We start from the raw sequence: 22,131 nt of genomic DNA on the forward strand, positions 1-22,131 counted from the left end.
ACTGTGCTCCTCCCCTGCCCTTGCCTCCACCATTTTCTTTGGGTGTCTGTTTACATTTTGTTCATATCTTGATGAAGGGCTCAAGCCAAAACATTGATTATGTATCTTTATCTTTGCTATATAAAGTACACTGTCTGACCTGCTGAGTTTCTCCAGAATTATATTTTACTTTTTTTACTCCTAATTCTTAAATCCTTTGTAAATCTTTCTGTGCGTTCCCCAAATTCCAATTTTAATATCTAGACCAGCTCTCCAAGTGTGAAAAAACACACAAATGCTGAATAAACTCAGCACCTTCATGAAGGGCTCAAACCCAAAATGTTGGTGATGTATCTTCACCTTTGCTCTATAAAGGCACTCTTTGATTTGTTGAGTTTCTCCAGCATTTGTGTGTTTTTTCACTTAACCATGGTGTCAACAGAATCCTGTCTTTTACCTCTCAGCACTCCAAGTGTAGTCTATGCATGAACAAACTAATGTTCAATGTCAAAAAGTTTCCTTTTTAATTCAATTCCGGAAATAATTATGGTAGTCTGCTCTTTTAGGGCCTTGTTAGCTATATTAGTTCTCTGGATGTTTTTCTGTCTGTGACTAAAGGTTGGCAAGTTCTTCCATTCTGACAGATCATTTTCCTTCCAGTTACCCTTTTTACACTGAAAAGCCACATTATTGCCGTAGACATGACCCGTCTCTGGAAACTGGCTTGCTTGTTCGCACAGAGGAGAGGAAAAGCTCCGTTGGTGAGTTCTTTTATACAGCAAGCCGGATTCCTGAAGCAAAAGAGGTGGGATTGTAGCACAGCAGCGTCAGCATCTAGTGTGATGTAAAACATATGCGTTGGGCTTGCTCTATAGACAATAATGGCAGTGGAACAGCAGGTACATTTGCTAGCCATGTACATTTTGTGCAATCTTAAAATGCAAGCAAATTTTCTGTGCATTGCAATCAACTTTATTAAGCATGCAATGCCTCAAATGTGTGAAAAACGTGTTCGTGTGATCATAAAAATGTTCAAGAAGAATTTGAAGAGAAGGGAACAGGTTGAGGTAGTAAGGCATGTGGACCTTAGATGCCATAAACTGAGACATTTGGATCTTCTGAGTCAATTCATGCTGGTATCTGATAGAAGAATTTTGCGGAGCTAGAGACCACAGGGGCCAATGTTCTGTGGCAATGTCCTCAACAAATAGCGGTGCATAAACAGAGATTAAGATGGAAGTGGATTTAAATAGACAAATAGATGAGAAAGACTGGATGGAATTATTTAGAGATAATATGACAACAATTATTATTATTAAATATAAATTTTTTCAATATAATTTTTTGCATCAGTTGTATTTGACTCTTCAAATATTAAAAAGATTGAACCTTACGTTATCAGATTTGTGTTTTGGATGTGGACAAGAGACTGTATCATTTTTGTATTCTACTTGGTAGTGTCCTAAAGTTAAACATTTTTGGTTGGAAGTTGGAAATTTTTTGGAACAAATAATGGGGGTTAAGTTCCCACAGGATCTGATGCTATTTTTGTTGGGTAATATTAGGACTATAAGACCTAAATTGAAACTAGCTATGTATCAAATTGATTTTGTACAAATTGCTTTAGCAGTTTCTAGGAAGTGTATAGCAATATCTTGGAAATCGGACACAGATTTAGGGATGGAGAGATGGTATGCGGAACCTTGTAGCTGCATTCCACAAGAAGATTACTTATAGTTTAAGAAATAGGCATCAGATATTTTGGAAAATATGATGCACATGTTTGCAAAATGTGGGAATGAATGTTTAACAGACTCTCTGAAGACCTCATTTCTTGGTAACCTCCAGTATTAAAAAAAATTATAAAACATTTATTCCCTTAACATTCTCCAGTCCTTTTTTTCTTGTTTTGGGGAGGTTTGTGGGTGGGGGGGGGGGGGATTTTGTACGCCACATGTATAATTTTTGCAAGTTCTTTATTGAATGAAATGCATTTACTGCTGTGGTTTAAAATTTGCTAAATAAAATATTTTTAAAAGAACAACTTTGATGAAGATGAGTGATGGAGTTATTTTCATATGTCTCAGAACATTTTTGACTTTGTATTGGAACTCATTGAGCTCCACCTGAGGCACAAGACAAGTGACAGACTCTGGAGCCTCAGCTGAGATTTGCTGTTGCTTTGTGGTGGTATGCTACCCCATGTGAATATCGATCCATTATTTGTATTTTTGGTGTTGGTCTCGCCACAGTGTGCGCGTTGGTGTGCCAGGTTACTGGAGCATTGACAAGGGCCCTTTCTAAACACATTGTCGAACTCCCAAGTGGTGCACATCTCCAGGAGACAATGGATGGATTTGTGGAACAGTGGTATCCAATGGGTGCTGATGCCATCAATGGCACACCTATTCCCATCATCATGACACACAAGCCTACAATTGGAAAGAGTGGTACTCAATTGTTCTTCAAGCTGTTGTTGACCACAACTACTGTTAAGGATCTTGGCCTGAGCTACAATTATGTCTTTATAAGTGAATGTGGAATGTGTTTCATATGTCAATCTATACACTCATTCCTTTGTTTTTCAAGCTTCACAGATGTATGTGGGTTGGCCTGGCTACACGCATGATGCTCGTTTTAGCTAACTCACCATCTACAGAAAGGCTGAACATCAAGGCCACATGAAGTAAGTATATATACCCCACCGCACTACAATGTATGTGTGGATCACGCAATAAATTGTGTTTTTATCACCACATGTAACCATATGCGATGAAAGGATAATGAAATGTTTATATGTTAAACTGAAGGAATGGTTGACTGTCTCCACTTCAACTGAAACTTGGTGATAAGTTCAAGGGTCTGGTTCTATCCTGTTATTGTAAACCAGGCACTAGAAAACGATAGTCAACTGATTGCTCATGATTTCAGAGGTTGTATAAAGTATTTATAAATCGACATTGCTCTGCCCCCCCCATATGTCCAGAACTATTAACTGTGGAAATCCCCATGCATCTGATAGGAGACCCAGTTTATCTCATCAGGAATGGCTGATAAAGGGTTCACTAACCACCACAAACTCGATCTATGGTAGCAAAACTTTAACTACTATTTGAGCTCGGCAAGGATGGTGGTAGAGAATGTTTTTGGACGTCTCAAAGGACACTGGACGTGCCTAGCCAAGCAACTTGATGTTTTTAACATTTCTGTATCAGACATTGTTGTTGCCTGCTGTGTTCCATACAATATATGTGAACTTAACAAGGAGCATTTCTTGCCAGGTTGGAACACTGAGCTTTCTGAATCTTCCTGAACCTGAACGAGTTGCTTATCAGGGGGCACAAGCAGACAGTCACCAGGCTCTCTGTGAAGCTATTACGTCCATTCTGTAAACTGCTCTGTAAATGGTTATATGGTTATATGGTTATAATTCTGTAAACTGATTATGTCTATTTTGTAAATGTATGCCAACAAATAACATCGTTTAGTAAATGTTTATGGCACATGTCAGAAATTTTTAGTGCACTTAAATTATATAAAGAACAACAAGAAAGAATGCAAATAAAGCTAGAAATGACTTTACAACTATGCAAAGTAAGAAGGCACCTAATTATGATGTTCAAAAGTGGTAAAGGCACAAGTCAAAGTGGATTAATTTTAAATCAACCAGCAGTGGGAGGAAGGAGGAGGAGGAAGATGGACTCGATGACTCATGTTCTTCATCCTTCTGGAAGAAGCTGATATTGTCATGTGGTGGGGAATAGTAATGGTACCTCTGGGATGCAGGAGGTTTGGTGCTGCGGAGAGGGAGAAGGGCATTGTTGTACAGGGGCAGCCATGAGTGAAATCAGCTCTCGCAGAAGTGAGGCCCGATTCCTTATCTCTTGCTGAATGCCTTAGAGTTGGTGCCAAAACCATTCATCTGATGTCCCACCCATGCCGTATTCTCCATCTCCTGCACTTCTCTCTTCATCTACTCCTCATGTTTCCACTGCCCTTCCAGACGAAGGTGTTCCTTCTCCATCTCCTCATTGTCCATTGAAAGCAGCAGATCCTTTATCTCCTTTGTGACAACCTGCGCCTTAGTTGGTTTCTGCTTTTTTTGGCTGCGGCTGGCTTCTTAGAGAACAACTCAAGCGACATTAGTGAGATGGGTCCTTATGGGTAACACACTCACAAAGACACATGAGAACGACAGTAATCACAAACCAAGATAGGTTTATACCTGGCTGATTGTGAGGTACAGCTTGGTCATTTCTAGTGGTGGCATTTGTCTTCAGGCCGCAAATGTCTCCTGCATCAACAGTTCTACTGGGAGATGCAGCAGAAATGGATTGGGGGGAAGCTGTATCCTTGATGATCCAAAGAGCAACTGGGTTGGCAGAGTGGCTTGTCCCCCAGACTGAATGGTACAGGTCAAAATAGGGCCAGTCCAGATGCCCTCTGCTTCTTCTGCCATTATGATCCACAACCTGATGAAATTTCAACTTTGTTATTACCTGGGCTTTGTTCCATTCAAAGCCGCAGTCCCAGAGTTGAGTTGCCAGCCTTTCAAAAATCAGACCATCCTTCACCGTGCCCGCTACCTGGTGATTTATTTTTTCCTCTGCCCTGAGTGTTAGGAGCTCATGGACCTCGTTATCTCCCCAGTTGCAAGATATGTTGAGAGCTGAATATATACTGATCATTGTCAAGTTGCTATCATTGATGTCAGTTAATTTTAAATTTCCAGCACTTACGTCATGCAAAAGACGTCATCACGATGTCATCTTCCCTTCCTGTTTCGACCCTTTTAGACTGGCCCCGCTTCAGCTTTGGCACTACCTACCTTGATGGATTGGTGCCAGGTAAGTTCAGACCTTTCAATCCACCTTCAAAGCATTCATACAACTAGGCAAAGCATTCAAAAGGCAGATAATACTCGGTTTGAATCCTCTGTGTAAAAGGGGTAAGTGATTGGAGCACTAGCCAGCTGATTTTTACCACTAAGTGCAATCGCTTAGTTTTAGTACCATCTTTGAAAACCTGTGTTGCCTCATTGTTATAATATCTCCCCAATTGCAGTTCAAAGGTACTAATTGACAGGAAATCACTCTCAGTGTATGTGCTATTGTAAAAGATGCAATGTAAATGAAATCTTTTTATCCAATGTACACCACTTGCACTTACAGAGAAAGAAGATTTGATTGAAGCGGTGGAAGTTGCTGAAACTCCAATCGTGACATAGTGGAGAAGAGGCATGGCAACTTGTCAAGGGTTATTGCTGGGGGAGGGAAGAGGGATGAAGACTGGATAGAGCCAGCACAGATGGTGTGGTTCCGGACTGCCAAATGGTGGCAACAGAACCGCAGCAAGCTATTCAAGGGAGCCTCCGCCACCTCCACACATTCATGAGCAAGAACTCTACCAGACTGGCCAATCTGGTGTTTGCCAGCTTCATCCTGTCCAGGGCTGCATTTCCTCTCCCAATCTGTACTGCACAGAAACTGGATAAACAAGAAAATAAACACTCCCTCTACAAAGGATCTTCAGTGCTGGCTCAGCTGCCATTCCCTTCCTGGCACCTCACAAACATAATCAGAAGCAGTATTACCTGGATTCCTGTATCTCCCACAGAGAAACCTCACTGGTTGTGAGGACAACCGCCCCCAGAACTGCCCTGGAGTCTTCAAGGATGGATGACCCCCCCCCTACCCAACAAATAAACTGCACAAAAAAATCTTACAGTTATTTTTCATCATCTTTGAGTGCTTTAGTAACTTGGTTATAAAAATATAAAAATGAAGAAAATTAAAGCTGCAACTAAAAGCCAAGTATCATCCAAATTGCAGGTTATTTCTCACTTTAATAGCGTGCATGGGAAGGTTGTAGCATGAAGATGGACAATTTGCTTAGCTAATGGCTAATTAATGTCAAGGAGTTGGGTGCAAGAAATCTTGTAAAGAAACATCTGGGAATATGTTTAATTAGAATTGTCAACCATGCTCAATTTTCAGATTTTTAAAAATAGATAAAAAGCTGTTATCAGATTATCAATAAGTCTCCCTCCATCATGTTAAAATTTGACATAGGTATGGTGACCCAATGGCCTCCTTGATTGCTGTATCGTCCTGCGAGTCCAGTGGAAGGAAGGCGAGTGCAAGTTCATAGTATAGTGTCTGCTAACCCCTAAGCCCATTGAAAAATTACCTTGATGTTTGGTCCCTCAGCAGCACTGATTTAATTGGAATGATGGTAATAGGGTTATGATGGGTGTCAGCATCCTTCTGCTGGGAATGTTGGCAGAGATATCAACTGATGTTCATGTATTCAATTATCACGTTTGAATAATGACTCTGAGAAAGATCAGGCTTGATGTGACATTCCCTTTGCTGACAGATGCCAGGAATTAATCTGCTAGATCAGTAGCAGCTGTAAATTTAGTGTAAATCCCAGATGAATCACTTAAAAACCCTTGATAAACTGAATGATCCCACATAAACTGTCTGAACAAAAATGCTCAGATAAACCATTTAAATCTGTGGTAAACAATGTAAACCTCAGATAAATTACTTGAACTTTGGATTTTTAAAAATTTTAATTTTTAATTTACAGTTACATCACAAAAACAGGCTCTTCTGGCCCACGAGTCCTTGCTACCCAAATACACCCATGTGACCAATTAACTTACTGAGCCGGTGCATCTTTAGAAAGTGGGAGGAAACTGGAGAACCCGGAGGAAACCCACACAGACACTATGATTTATTAATATTAATCTATGATCATTGGATAGAATCCTTAAAGAAATTATTTTTGACAGCTTGTGAAAAGAAGGATCTTGCATTTATCTGGTGATTTTCACTGCCCTTTTTCAATGTAACTACTGTTGTATCATAGGTTAATATGAAAACAATTGGACACAGAATGATTTCTTTCACATGGTTAGAGTAGTGATTAGTGTAACTCCATTACAGCGCCAGCGACCCCGGTTCGAATCTGGCGGAGACTGTAAGGAGTTTGTACTTTGTCCCCATGACCTGTGTGTGGTTTTTGCTGGGTGTTCTAATTTCCTACCACCCTCCAAAACATATGGGGTGGTAGGTTAATTGGGTGTAAATAGGAGGCATGAATTCCATGGGCGGAATTTTAATCTGTATCATTAAAAGATTAAAAAATTAATTAAAAACCCAGTAGAGAAGCTCCTGTAATTTGTCTAGATGAGATTATTTCCATTCTCCACAACAAGGCCTTAATAAATATCTGAGCCAAAGCTGACACCAGTGCAGGGTGCATAAACTGGATCTTGCACTGTAAAGGCCTGGAGTGCACAAACCCACAACCTTCCAACTTACAAGTGAGTGCTATGCCTTCCCAAAAACTGATGCAGATTGGGAATAACTACTTGGGCAAGAGGGTGGTAAAAGGCCACAATCACAATTTGTAGCTTATTTTAATTTAATTCAGAGATGCAGCACAGTAGACAGGCCCTTTTGGCCCACAGCCTGCACCGCTCAAATACACCTAAGAGACAATGAACCTATGTTTTTGAAATGTGCGAGGAAACTGGAAGAAACGCATTCAGACATGGGAGAAACGTACAAACACCTTACAGCCGGCATTGGATTCAAACCTGGGTCGCTGGCGCTGTAATAGTCTTGTGTTAACCATTATGTTAAACATGCTGTCCCTTAAATGGCCCTCTTCATTTTTTTCATTGATGGACCAAAGTCACAATTCATTTGCCAATTAGTCTAATCTGCATTCAATAAATTTTGTCGAATTTACAAAAGAGACCAATTGACATAACAAATCAATGCTAGTTTATTTTGCACATGAGCCTTCTCCACCCTTTTTCATTTCATAATATCAACATAACGTTCTTTTCCTTTCTTCCTCTGTATTTATCTGGCTTCCCTTTAAATAGATCTCAAGTATTTTAAAAGAGAAAGAGAGAGGGAGAGCACCACAGAGGAAGGTAGAAAAGGAAGAAGGAGAGCGGAAAGGGGCAAGGCTAATTGGAGACCTGATGCAGCAGAAAATATGACACACTGAGCGGTTCAGACAGAGGCCTGCTTCATCTGAAGAGAGGCTATCATGGAATGAGCACTGTTTACATGGGAGCCAACCACAATCTCCAAGATTTCACCAGTGAGGCTCCAGTAAACACTGCCATTAACAACTAAGCAGTGTGAATGCTCATAGAATGTCAGAAACCCTTCTGAAAGGGTGGCACAATTAGTGTGGTGTATTACTGTGCCAGCAACCCAGGTTCAAATCTGGCACTGTCTGTAAGGAGTTGTACATTCTCCCCTTGTCTTTTCCCCAAGATTCCTCCCACCTTCCAAAATGTACGGGGTGCACATTAATTTGACTGTAATTGGACGGCACAGGTTTAAACGGCTGGAATCGGCTTGTACCGTGCTATAAATAAGAAAAAATAAAGAAGGCTCCACTCAGCAAGCCCGTAGACTGAGGAATACAACTGGATCTGATTAGTAAATAACCCATTTATCACGTGATTTTTTTTGGAGCATTTCTTTAGTTAACTAGCATTTAAGAAGTGCTTAACGGGTCAGGAAATGCATTTCCTGATGCAATCTAAGCTCAGGAAGATCTCAGCTTTGATCTGTGGTCTTAGCTAAGTTGTTTCATTTATCATCAAGTCCAGTGATGCAACTGACTCCAGTGTTTGTTAGTTAGGGAGGAGAAACCTGCTAAACAGAGCTTCTGTTTCTCATTGCTACCTCATGCTAGCAAGTGTGCCATTGATGGGAATGAATAAAGAAGTCCATTCCATCCACTGCAGACAGATGGGTATGTCTAGCAGCTCCTCCATGCCAATAAACTGTTTCATGAAGTGCCGCTGCTGTGGAACAATAAAGATTGCAGATACTGTGATTGTTGTGCAATGCTCAAAAGTGCCAGAGAAACTGGCAAAGTTAATATATAGTTACAATGTTTCTGGCCTGAGCCTTTCACCAATGTATGAGCAGAAAGCAAGCAGGCCTGAATAAACAAGTGAGGGAGGAGAGAAGGGGGTGGGGGGTAACAGCAGGCAAGCGGTCACAGGGCAGAAGAACAAAACTGACATGATAGGGAAAAGGGTGGTGGAAAGGAGACAGAGGGATAAGGAGACAGAGGAGGGCCCCAATAGACATCTGAGAACTCAAGTTAATGCCATCTTGTTGTAGAGAACCCAGGTGGAACATTAGGCATTGCTTCTCCAATTAATGGGTAGCTTCAATTTGATGGTGCATGAGGCCATGGTTAGACATGTCAGGTGGGGGAGGGGGGGGGGAATTGAAATGTTTGGCATATGGGAGGTCCCCGTTACTGCAGCAGATAGAGCAAATGTTCTCAACAATCTCCCAGTCTACGTCCAGGCTCTCTGATGTAGAGGAGCCACAACAGGGGCACAGTAAATAACCCCTGCAGTTTCACAAATGAAATGTTGCTTCACCTGAACGGACTGTTTGGGGACCTGAGTGGTGGTGAGGGAAGAAGTGTGGCACGTGTCTTTTCCTGCAATCACTCGGATAGCTGCCGTGGGGGTGATTGATGGGATGGAATGTGTGGGCATGGAGGGAGCTGTTCCCAGGGAAAGTGGAGAAGGGAGGAGAGGGAAAGATATATCAGGTGGTGGATGGTAGGTGGTGAAAATTGCAGAGGATAATATGTTGGATGCAGAGGCTGGTAGGTAAGGACAAGGGCAATCCCGTCCTTGTGGTGCCTAGTGGCAGAGGGAGCCAGGGCAAACCTCATCATGATAAAGGGTCCTGACCTGAAACATTGACTGACGATTTCTAAATATGGATGCTCTCTAATCCAGTGAGTTCCTCCAGTAGTTCATTGTTTGGGAAAGAGTTAAAGCATTTCTCAGGCATGGACCTTGAAGGTGGGAGTGAGGCAGGGGTTAATAGTCGGCAGCCGGAGAAATACTGCAACATGCAAGGTCATGAAAGAGAATGATAGAAATTTACAGCACATTGGAAACCACTCTATTTTAACATAATTATAAATCTCCACACTCAACCCAAACGACTTCTAAATGGGATTCTGACCTTGTATAATAGATGAGAATTTTTTATTTACTGAGTTCCTTCAACAATGACAGCGCGTGAGAAGAGGGCATAGCCTGGGTGGTGGAGGTCCTTGAGGTTAGAGGCTCTTTTTAAGACACCACCTCTTGAAGATAGTCCTCGATGGAGTCAAGACTGATGCCCATGATGGCACTGGCAGAGTTCACATCTCGCTGTAAACACACCAAAATGCTGGAAGAACTCAGCCGGTCTTTAAACAGAAGCAGGAAATATCGGAAAGTCTCAAAATTCAAACAATGGGGGAGGAATCCAGACCAACAAAAGATGTTCATTGGATTTAATCATGTCTGTGCGAAAGGAGACATGGAAAGGAGAGATGACGGGGGAAGAAGAGGGTGGTTTTTTTAAACAAAAATCAGAGACATCGATGTTAATGCCATCCATTTGGAGGGTTCCTAGTCGGAAGATGAGATGTTGTTTCTCCATTTATGGGTGGTCTCAGCCTGGCAGTACATGAAACCATGGACAGACATGTCGGCAAGAGAATAGGATGGAGAATTGAAATAGGTAGCCACTGGGAAGTTCATGGTATTGTGGCAGACAGAGCTGAGGTGCTCAACAAAGCAATCTCTCAGTCTGTGTCCAGTCTCTCCAATGAGAGGAGACCACTGTGGGAGTAGTAGATTGAGTAGTTGACCCCTGCAGATTCATGTGATATGTTGCTTCACTTGGAAGGACTGTTTGGGGCCACGAATGTGGCTCAGGAAGGAGGTGTGGATGCAAGTGGAGCATCTCCTGCAGTCACAGGGGTAGGTCCCAAGGGGACGGTTGGTGGGGAAGGAAAAGTGGACAAGAGAGTCATGGAGGGAGTAGTCCCTGTGGAAGGCAGAGAGGGGAGGAGAGGGGAATATGTGTTGAGTGGTGGGATCATGTAGTTCATGGCAGAAATGGTGGAGGAGGATGTGTTAGATATGGAGGCTGTGAGGTGGAAGGTGAAGACAAGGGGAATCCTGTCTTTGTTGCATGTGGGGGCAGAGGGTGCCAGGGCAGATGTGCGGGCAATGGAGGATATGCATATAAGTGCCTAGTTGATGGTGGTGGAGGGAAAGCCACATTGTTTGAAGGAGGACCTCTCTGATGTTCTGGCATGGATGTCCTCATCCTGGGTGTAGATGCAATGGAGACGGAGGATGTGAGAGAATGGAATGGAATCCTTACAGGGGACAGGGTGGGAAGAGGTGTAGTCGAGGTAGCTGTGGGAGTTGGTGGGTTTATAGAAGATGTCTGTGAGAGTTTGTCTCCTGACATGGAGACAGAGAGATCAAGGAAAAGGTGCGTGTTGCTAGAGATGGACCAAGTGAACTTGAGGTCGGGGTGGAATTTGGCAACAAAGTGGATGAAGTCATCGTACTCATCATGGGTACACGAGGCAGCACCAAAGTAGCCATCGATGTGGCAGAGGAAGAGTTGCATAGACTTGAAGCATGGATTGCTCTATGTAGCCAACAAAAAGCCATGCATAGTTGGGGCCCATGCGGGTCCCCATGGCAACCCCTTTAACCTGGAGAAAGTGGGATGAGTCAAAGGAGAAACTATTGAGGGTGAGGACATTCTGCCAGCCGAAAGAGGGTGGTGGTGGAGAGGGACTGGTTGGTTCTATTGTCCAAAAAGAAACAAGTGCTTTGAGGCCTTCAGTTTGGGGAATGGAGGTGTATAGGGATTGGATAATCCATAGTAAATATGATAGGATTGAGATCAGGGAACTCTTTGTAGTGGGCAATTTGTCTCAGGGATGGTGAAAGGTCAGCCATTCTCATCATTTTCCCCCTTGGTGTGTTAGGCTGTTAAATTCAGACACTATTGCACAACATGCACAGGAGACTGTGATCTGAAGCTAAACACACTCTCCGGGAGGAATTCAGAGGGTCAAGTAGCAAAGAAAAAGAATGGTCATAACCCTTTATCAAGACTGGACAAATGTGCAAATTTACTTTTACTACAACATGGACATTAAATTCCGTTGAAGCGTCGTTTCCATAAATCTCCCATCCCTCTAACTTCCTTCAGATAAAGATCATACTCACAATGGCCCTGAATACTTGGAATCTCAAACAAGCAGTTTATTTCTTCTTCTTGCTTATGATGAAACCCAGCAGTGACAGGTTTATATTTCCTTCTGACTCCATAGTTATAGCCAAAGAACAAGAAGTGAGCTGATTTAATTATGCTGGTAATAAAATTAAAACAACCCTCAAGGATGTGTACTGCTGGCTTCCTTAGGCAGCCTTTTCACTTTAGCCTCGTGTTAGACTTAATTAATCACAGATATACACAAACCCAGAGCAATCCAGGCTATCCTGAAACTGTCAGTAGGTCAAAAATAAAGACACCATCTGGGTTCATGCCACATCTCATAGCCAGAGCCACAGCTAGAATCCAGGTCTGCCTGGTTGACTTGAAGCCAAGGATTTGATGTAGCCCATAGAGCCTGATTCCTTCATATGGGATCTATTTACAAGGAGCCCTGGTTCCTCACCTCCCTCCCTCCTCTCATCCCACCCCATCCCCCCACGATCCTACCAAACAAACAGAGGGTTTGCTTGCACTTCCCTCTAGACTTTACACAGATTTTGTGAATTTAAGGAGGCGCCACTTGTCACCGGGGAATAGGCCGAAAACTAAACCATTGGCTGCACTCAGAATGCCTTTGAGAAGGGGGTCATGGAATCTGTTACAATGTTGTTGACTTTACTAAAGGAAGTAATGGGAAGTAGCTGTTTTAAAGCAAATTGTTGAATAATGTTTCTGACAAAGTTAACTGGGCGAAGGAAAGGTGCCAAAATACACACTTAACTCTTGCTCAACCAGAGTGACCGTCCTGTGCCCGTGAACAGCCAAGAGGAGAGGCTTAGCAAGGTTATGCATTCATAGCTGCCCTCCTCAGACTTGAACAGGTAATTTCTTGGCTACTGTTCAGAGTGCACTAGGGATGTGACCAGAGGTACTGCTTTACAAATGAATGGAGATCCTCGCAACTATTTAGGCGATCCTAAAAGAATCCTGCAGTATTTATTTGAAGAACAGGAAACTCCCCATCGTGACTGGCCCAATATTTATCCTTCAATTACCATCACTAAAACAGAGCTGCTGGCCATGACCATGTTAATGCTTTGTGCAAATTGATTGTTGTACCTACTTCCTTAGGCTACAATGAAATACTGGGCTGTAAAGTGCTTTGGGAAATTTTAATGTCACAAAAAAAACTTAAAGGAATGTAAATTATTTCCTGATGTTGATTGACAACCTTCGAATAGGACAAGAGAGATGCAGCTTATCAGATTGTGCTGAATGCCACGTGGTTACACAACAGAGGATTGCATGGATTGGAAGGTCCCGAAACTGATACCCCATCAGTCCGAATGAGCTGGATTCAGACAGGACAGTAACTTACTGTGGTGGGTGGGGGGGGCGGTTGTTGGATGCATAATGGTACCAACAGGGCCTCACTTTCCTGGGATCTGTGTTTTGTAAGAATGAGAAATGACAGCCAAAGGGTGGCACAGTTAGTATAGTGGTTAGCATAATGGTGCCAGCGACATGGATTTGAATCTGGTGCTGTTTGTAAGTAGTTTGTACATTCTCCCCATGTCTGCATAGATTTCCTCTAGGTGCTCTGGTTTCCTCCCACCCTCCAAAATGTATGGGTGTTGCAGGTTAATTGAGGTATTTGGGTGGCATGGGCTCATGGGCTGGAAGGGCCTGCTACTGTGCTGAATGCCTAAATTAAAATTAAATAAAACAAAGCCTTTTGAGGCAACAGGGACATTATCAAACAAGATTTGTCATGAACTATGTAAAACAAATCTTGGTCAAATATAGCACTTGATGGTTCAGTTGCCTATTATAGAGTGATAGAAATCAGAGGTGTTCAAGAGTCCAGAATTAGGGGAACACAAAGGTTACAGAAATAAGGATGGGCATAGCCATGAACGGATTTAAAAGCATGGGTGAGGCCTCTAAAAATCTGGACTCTCCAGGCCTGATAGTTAATATAGGTCAACAAGAATCAGCGAACTGGGAATATTTAAGGCACAGGCTACTGATCTTTGGGTGAGAATGTCAAGAAGGGTATACATTTGTAGATGGACCAGAAAAACCTTGAAACAATTGTTGAAGCAAATATCCTCTCATTTATCAGAACCATCCATAGTTTAAAAAGCAAAAAAAAAATTTGAAATCTCAAAAGCAGAAAAACTCAGTAAGTCAAGTGGGAATTGTGGGAAGAGTCCAGTTTTCAGGTCTGTAGCTCTTTGTCAGATCCAGGAAAGAAAGAGTTGCAAGTAGATGCCATTTGGAAGGAAGGTGATAGAGAGATGTGCAAGACGAGAAGAGTAGCAATGGCTTAATGAGCACAGATAACGAGTTGTTGTGGTAAGATTTGCCCAGCAGGTTTGTACAAATAGGATGACAGAAAAATAAAGAAAACAAAACTATTGGAAAACACAACGAGGTCATGAATCATCTGTGGAAAGAGAAACTGTTAATGTATCAAGCAAGGAACACTTTAGTAGACCTGAAAAGCCTTTTTCCGTCTCACCTCTATCACCCCACGCAATTTCTTCCAGATCCAACCAGATTCAACATTGGATATATATTCCCCTCATCTTTAGAAATTCTTAGGGTTCACCCCCTTCATGGGTTTCTTTTTTCTTCCATCTAATAGCCTGAATACACCTGAGATTGTCTGATCTCAGAAGCTAAGTAGGCTCAGGGAAGGGAGACCGCCTGGGAACGCCAAGTGCTGTAGGTTTCTGTGAGGGGGCGCTGGACAAAGTGGCGGCTTTCTGCCTTCCTTATAGTAGATAAAAGTTAAAGAATTTCATGTATGTTACATTTTAAATGTAGTATTACATGACAATAATGTAACCTTTACCTTTACCATCCTTGCCTATCACTTTCCGTTTATGGCACTTCCCTGTGCAACTGCAGGAGGTACCATACCTGTGCAAAAGAGGTTTCTCTGTTGGTGCCAGCTCTGATTAACTCATTTAGTCTCATCATATCAGAGATATTCCTTTTAATCTCATTCTCCCCTCCTCCACCTTCTCTCCTACTGAAAATTAAATTAGTCCTCTATTTTTCCCAGTTCTGATCAAACCCTATTCTTGAACCCTTAACAGATACTTTTTCCACAAAGGTGTGATCTGCTCTGAATTCCAAAACTTATTACTTTTATTTCAGATTTCCAGAATCTGTAGTTAGTTTTTCTTTTACCTCGAGTTCTACTTTCTCCCAAAACAGGAAATATCCTGTTAAGACATCTCAGGATTTAAAATATTTAAATTAAGTTGCCTCTCAATCTTCTAAACTCCAGTGCCTACAAACTTAGCCTATTCAACCTTTCCTCATAAATTTCATTGAGCTACAAACTCTAAGCCTATGTACTCTGCTCTGCAAATGGATCCTTGACTTTCTCACTGGAAGACCAGTAGTAATTGGAAACAACCTCTCCTCCTCACTGATTTTTAGCACAGGCTCACCCCAAGGATGCGTGGTTAGCCCACTGCTCTACTCATTATACATCCATGACTGTGTGGCCAGGCATAATTCCAATGCCATCTACAAGCTTGCCGATGACTCCACAATTGTTGAAAGAATCACAAACGGCAATGAGGAAGCTTACAGGAGGGAGATAGATCAGCTCGTTGATTGGTGCAACTACAACAACCTTGCGTTCAACATCAGCAAAACCAAGGAGATGATTGTGGACTTCAGAAGGAAATCAGGGGAACATGACCCAATCCTCATTGAGGGCTCAATAGAGGAGAGGGTCAAGAACTTCAAATTCCTGGGTGTCAACATCTCTGAGAATCTGTCCTGGAGCCTCCACATTTTTTTTTAAACTGGAGCCTCCACATTGATGTAATCACAAAGAAGGCTCTCCAGTGGCTATACATTTTGAGGTGTCTGAGGAGATGTGGTATGTCACCAAAACTCTTGAAAACTTCTAGCCAACTCTCAGAACAAGAATAAACTTCATAGGGTTATTAACTCAGCCTACGACATTACAGGTACCAGACTTCATTCCTTTGAGGACATCTACGTGAGGCGGGCTGACTTAAAGAACCAGCCTCTCTCCTCATAGACCCCCACCACCATGCTCTTTTCACTCTGCTACAGGGCCTAAAGATGAGGACTCAATGGCACAAGGGCAGCTTCTACCCCACTGCCATCAGATTCCTAAATGATCAATGAACCACAGACACTGCTTCACCTTTCATGAAATACTGCTTTTATGTTTTTTTATTGATAGTAATGTGGGGCAATGGATCCACTCATGATGGAATGACTCAATGGGCTGAAGGGCCTACTTCTGCTCCTATATCTTATGGTCTTTTTCTGTTTTCAACAGTTTCTTGCCCTGGATATGATTTCCCTTTTCCCTTTATCTCTGTGGAGTAATCTTCTCAGTGTTGAAGGGTGTAGGACACTGTCCAAAGTATTCTCTAGCTAGGGCTTCCATTTCAACCCCTTTATTGTGACTCCAACACCAAACTGCAATCGGAAGCCCCATTGTGGGAAAGGTCACCAATCAAGCATCACTATATCACTGATAAAAGATGTGCATGAAACTTACCAGCTGGTTTTTGTCTCAAAACGTTCTGGGAATCTGATAATCTGAACCTTGCTATGCCCACACTAAAAATAATGACCAGCTGGTTAGTGAGAAGGGAATCATCACATGCAGATGGCTTTGATAAGAAGAGTAAAGATAAATTGGATTAGCTTGCAATAAGCAGTAACTAGTCAGAATCATTTCCATAAAGATGAGATGGTTTGGCAGTCATATAACCATATAACCACTTACAGCACGGAACAGGCCAGTTCGGCCCTACTAGTCCATGCCGTAGCAAATCTCCACCCTCCTAGTCCCACTGACCAGCACCCGATCCATACCCCTCCAGTCCCCTCCTATCCATGTAACGATCCAGTCTTTCCTTAAATGTAACCAATGATCCCGCCTCGACCACGTCTGCCGGAAGCTCATTCCACATCCCCACCACCCTCTGCGTAAAGAAATTTCCCCTCATGTTCCCCTTATAATTTTCCCCCTTCAATCTTAAACCATGTCCTCTAGTTTGAATCTCCCCCTTTCTTAATTGAAAAAGCCTATCCACATTTACTCTGTCTGTCCCTTTTAAAATCTTAAACACCTCTATCGAGTCCCCTCTCAATCTTCTACGCTCCAGAGAAAAAAGCCCCAGTCTGCACAACCTTTCCCTGTAACTCAGACCCTGAAATCCTGTCAACATTCTCTTGAACCTTCTCTGCACTCTCTCTATTTTGTTTATATCTTTCCTATAATTTGGTGACCAAAACTGTGCACAGTACTCCAAATTTTGCCTCACCAATGCCTTGTACAATTTCATCATAACCTCCCTACTCTTGAATTCAATACTCTGATTTATGAAGGCCAACATTCCAAATGCCTTCTTCACCACACCATCTACCTGAGTATCAGCCTTGAGGGTACTATTTACCATAACTCCTAAATCCCTTTGTTGCTCTGCACTCCTCAATTGTCTACCATTCAATGTATATGACCTATTTAAATTTGCCTTTCCAAAATGTAGCACCTCACATTTATCTGTATTAAATTCCATCAGCCATTTCGCAGCCCACACCTCCAGCCTTCCTAAATCACCTTTTAATCTACAGTATTTTTAGAATGATGCCAGGTGTTCTTTTCCAAGATGCTTCATTTCATCCTGGCCTTGAAGCTTCTGAATTATGTTTTGCTTTTTTCTTAATCTGAGGCGTATAACATCACTTCCAAAAGATGATACCTCCTGTAGAGTTCTGTTGTGAAAGGACCTACTTCCATTACAAGTTCAGAAGTTATGTTTAAGAAAGATAAATATTTGTACTCATTTGGTCATTAGAAGTTGGAGGATTATGGGGGATAGTTATTGAATGGTGGGACAATGTCGTGGGGGGTTTGAATCTTGAATCCACAATTATATGTTTGACAGGTAAGAGTACTGCCCATTAGCCATGGTTTACACCGACAATTATTAGAATATGTAGCCCTTCATGGCTGTTCCACATTCAAAGAGACGATGGCTGGACACTGCCAAAGGATAAAATCACGATCTTACATGAAATGAGTTTGAACAGTAAATGATGAACTGGGATGCTAAGTTCTTTTCTGGATGGCAACATGGCCTAGGAAAATATTCGGCATGGGACGCTGACACAGAAAGTCAAAGTGCTAATCATTTCAGACTGGTGTGGGCTCAAAAATCACTGCCACCATCCATGATTGAGAAAGCACAATTATAATATTTATTTAGCTTTATCAACCACTGACTCCATTCCTCGTCTGACTGTGCATGTGAGTTCTTGAGTCAAGATCCAGGTTGGATATGTAGCGGATTGAAGAGCAATAGAAGTGTTAAAATTGACTCTTCTGGTAGAACACCTGACACTGACTAAAAACTATTTTCATGGAACACAAGATGAATTGAACTTAAAGTACAGTGCCATTTTTATACTTTAAGAGCCCTTTGATTTAAAAAGTCATCTGCATTTATGTATCTGCCTTTTTGTGTCCTCAGGATATCCAAATCTCCCTCAGAGAGAAGGAAGGAAGGGTTCACCAACTTGTCCCCTTTGATAAAAGAGTTGGCCATAAAGAAGAGAGTGAGTAGAAAATGTCTCAAGGTTATATTTGTGGAGCTCAGAAAAGTTAATCATAATCCATTTGAACCTGTTTGGTCTTCCCAAAGCTTGTTGATCTTTCAGCATACAGGGATGTCGGTGAGGGAATGCTGTCGACTGGCACATCCCAGGCTGCAGGAGTACTGGGAAATGCACTGAGGCTTGGCACAACCAACTTGAGGGAGCTGGTGGGAGGACTACAGTTGAAAGCCCTTCCATTACCAGACATCGAGGGGGTGAGACCGAAGAGAAGTTCAAAACAACAGAGGGGGATAGCAACAAAGTGCCACAGTGGTAGTACTTAAAAAGGAAGAAATGTAAAACTGGGCAGTTAAGAAGATGGGTGATAAACTCAAGACAACATGACAGATATTTAGATCACAAGAAATTTCTTTTCTCAGAATCATTTGAATTTTATACTTCTGAAAGCTATGGATGTCTGGTCATGTTTGGAATTGGTAGATTTTTGGACTTTAAGGAAATTAAATGATTATGGGGTCAGGGTAGAATATTGATTAATGGAAAAGGGTCACAGGAACTTCTGGCTTACCTGCTCATTTTCTTATGTTCCAAAGAACTGGAAAGGAATTTTTATTGAGGTGCGTAGCAGCGAATGTAAATAATAATCTCACAAACAGCAACTGACCAGACCAATACTCTGAGAGAGAGATAAATATTGGCCGGCGTACCAGGGAAATCACTCTTGCAGGACCTAAACAATGACATTAGATCTGTTACATCTCCTTGAAAATGCAGATTGGTTCTCAGTTATGGCAAGCTCTCCACTGGTCACCGTGACAGAGGTGCACCAAAGAAAAGGTACAAGGACTGCCTAAAGAAATCTCTTGGTGCCTGCCACATTGACCACCACCAGTGGGCTGATATCGCCTCAAACCGTGCATCTTGGCGCCTCACAGTTCGGCGGGCAGCAACCTCCTTTGAAGAAGACCGCAGAGCCCACCTCACTGACAAAAGGCAAAGGAGGAAAAACCCAACACCCAACCCCAACCAACCAATTTTCCCCTGCAACCGCTGCAACCGTGTCTGCCTGTCCGCATCGGACTTGTCAGCCACAAACGAGCCTGCAGCTGACGTGGACATTTACCCCCTCCATAAATCTTCGTCCGCGAAGCCAAGCCAAAGATACTGTGACTGAAATGCTCAAATCTCGGTCTTTATTCCAGATAGGGGTGTCTAATACGAGAGGCCGTAGATTTAAGGCAAAAGTGGAAATATTTGAAAGGGACCAGATGACTAATCGTTTCACGTTGAACATGGTGGACACATGGAACAAAGAGCAGTAGTAGAGGTGGGTACAAATGGAACATTTAAAATCCATTAACACTGGTATGTGAATAGGAAAGGGTTACAGGGATATGGGCTAATAGGATTAGCGTGTGTAGACAACTTGATCAGTATTGGCAAGAATGACCAAAGGGCCTGTTTCCATGCTGTAAAATTCTATGATTCTATTTCTAGTGGAGAAATCACAACAATTACTGTCAGTTTATTGCTAGAAATTTTAAAAGAGCAAAAATAAGGAAGTACCTTGACGACACGGTTGACATAGCAGTTAGCACAACGCCTTTACAGTGCCAGTGATCAGGACCAGATCTGGGTTCAAATCCAGCGCTGTCTATAAGGAGTTTGTACGTTCTCCCTGTATCTGCATGGGTTTTCCCCATGGGCTCCGGTTTCCTCCCACCCTTCAAAAGCATAGATTAATGGGGTGTAAATTGGGCGGCACAGTCTCGTGAACCAAAATGGCCTGTTACCGAGCTGTATGTCTAAATTTTAAAAAAATATTAAATTTACATTGTCACCTTGAATACTGGAAACATACATGAGATTAAAACTACCCCTTACCCAAAAAGAATCATAAGTTCAGATAAAATCCTTCTCGTTGAAGTGAGGTGAACTGTCTAACATGTGGTTTTACTAGAGTATGACCCTGAGCTGTAATACAATGTGGTCATGTGATATCCCAGCGATTTTTTTTCTTTGCCCTGTCAGAGTGATTAAACATTTTATTTTTCTCTGAGGGGTGTTCTGGAGATTAAATTTTGAATTCTGAGGAAGCCAAGACAATGCAGGAGGTTTAGATTCCAGTGTGAGGCTCCAGCTTCTGAGCTGGAGCCCTTCCTGCGGCAGAAGGCATTTCATTACTGGAGGCCACTGAATGCTTTGGCACCTTAAAATTCCTGGGCTACTAATTCTTACTTGCCAAAGGCATTTAGTTAAAACATGAAATCACCCTTTACTCAGTAATTTCATCACCAACTCACCCTTCTGGGGCAGAGCTGTTTCATGACCAGCTCAATTGTTTCAAAATGAACCACAGTTCAGTGCAATGCTATGGAATTAATTGGAATCATATGTAAATCTCCAATAAAAGCAGTTGAAAATGCCGTTCTTAATTTGTTACAGCTGTTGCATCTTCAAGAGTTCAGAGAAAGCCATGAAAGCAGAACTAAAGAGTAGTTATTCCGTGGAAGTGAGTGTACTGGCACAGAGGTCATCTGGTGTGGAATATCTTCTGCCAGGTTTTGCTGAAGCAATCCAAAGATAATGTTGATGCCTTTGTGTCTTACTCTGCATTCTCCATGACTTCAGTTGTGGATTTAACTTTCTCTTCAGGATTGTATCTGTTTGTGTATTCGCAAAGTTTTCCTCATTGCCTGCAGAAAGAAATCCCTTTCTCCTTTCTCTCAACTTTTACAAATGATGAACAACTCTCACTCATCTACTCCCTGATCAAGGGAAATATTCTTTTCCAGGCCACCATTAAAAAAACTTCAATATCTTACCTTCTCAGCCAAGTAGAACCAATCCCAGTATCTTAAGTTTCTCAGTACAGAGTAGTGGCCCTTCATTCCTGATATCTTTCTGTGAACTTGTAATTGTTTATAAATTGTTAAATCTAGACGTTTAGCATGGTAAGAAGCCCTCCCGGCCCACAAGTCTATGCTGCCCAATAGCACTCAATTAACCTCCAACCCCCGGTACTTTTTCGAACAGTGGGAGGGAACCAGAGCACCCGAGGAAACCCTCACAGACACATGGAGAACGTACAATTCCCTTACGGACAACGCTGGATTCAAACCTCAATTGCTGGCACAGTAACAGCATGGTGCTAACCACTACTGTGCAGCCTTTTCATTTTTCTATTATTTTTAAAGGACTTCATGTACTTTCCACAAGTTTTGATGTACTCTCCACAGCAAAGTATGGCAAACCAATGATATCATTCTAACCCGTGGGCTCAGATGTTTTATCCAACCTTAGTGCATCTTCCTCAGTTTTGCACTGTAAATGGGGTGGGGGGGGGAATATTCTTGTTCAATCAAATGAAGGGCTTATCTTTTTCAAAACCTCCCTTAATAATCATAAGCAGGGTTTTTCCATAATTATG

At 42.1% G+C, this 22,131-nt stretch overlaps 1 long non-coding RNA gene across 1 annotated transcript in view; it reads right to left on the reverse strand.

Annotated features, from left to right (window-relative positions):
- LOC138741397 (uncharacterized) overlaps positions 1–21,793 on the reverse strand; it is a 110,792-nt gene extending 88,999 nt beyond the window's left edge. The window contains exon 1 of the long non-coding RNA XR_011343481.1: positions 21,527–21,793. This is a non-coding gene — a long non-coding RNA (uncharacterized lncRNA). The remainder of the gene's footprint in view (positions 1–21,526) is intronic.
- Between the last annotated feature and the right edge of the window lie 338 nt (positions 21,794–22,131).

This window comes from Narcine bancroftii, chromosome 8 (genome assembly GCF_036971445.1).
Source record: "Narcine bancroftii isolate sNarBan1 chromosome 8, sNarBan1.hap1, whole genome shotgun sequence".
Taxonomy (NCBI): domain Eukaryota; kingdom Metazoa; phylum Chordata; class Chondrichthyes; order Torpediniformes; family Narcinidae; genus Narcine; species Narcine bancroftii.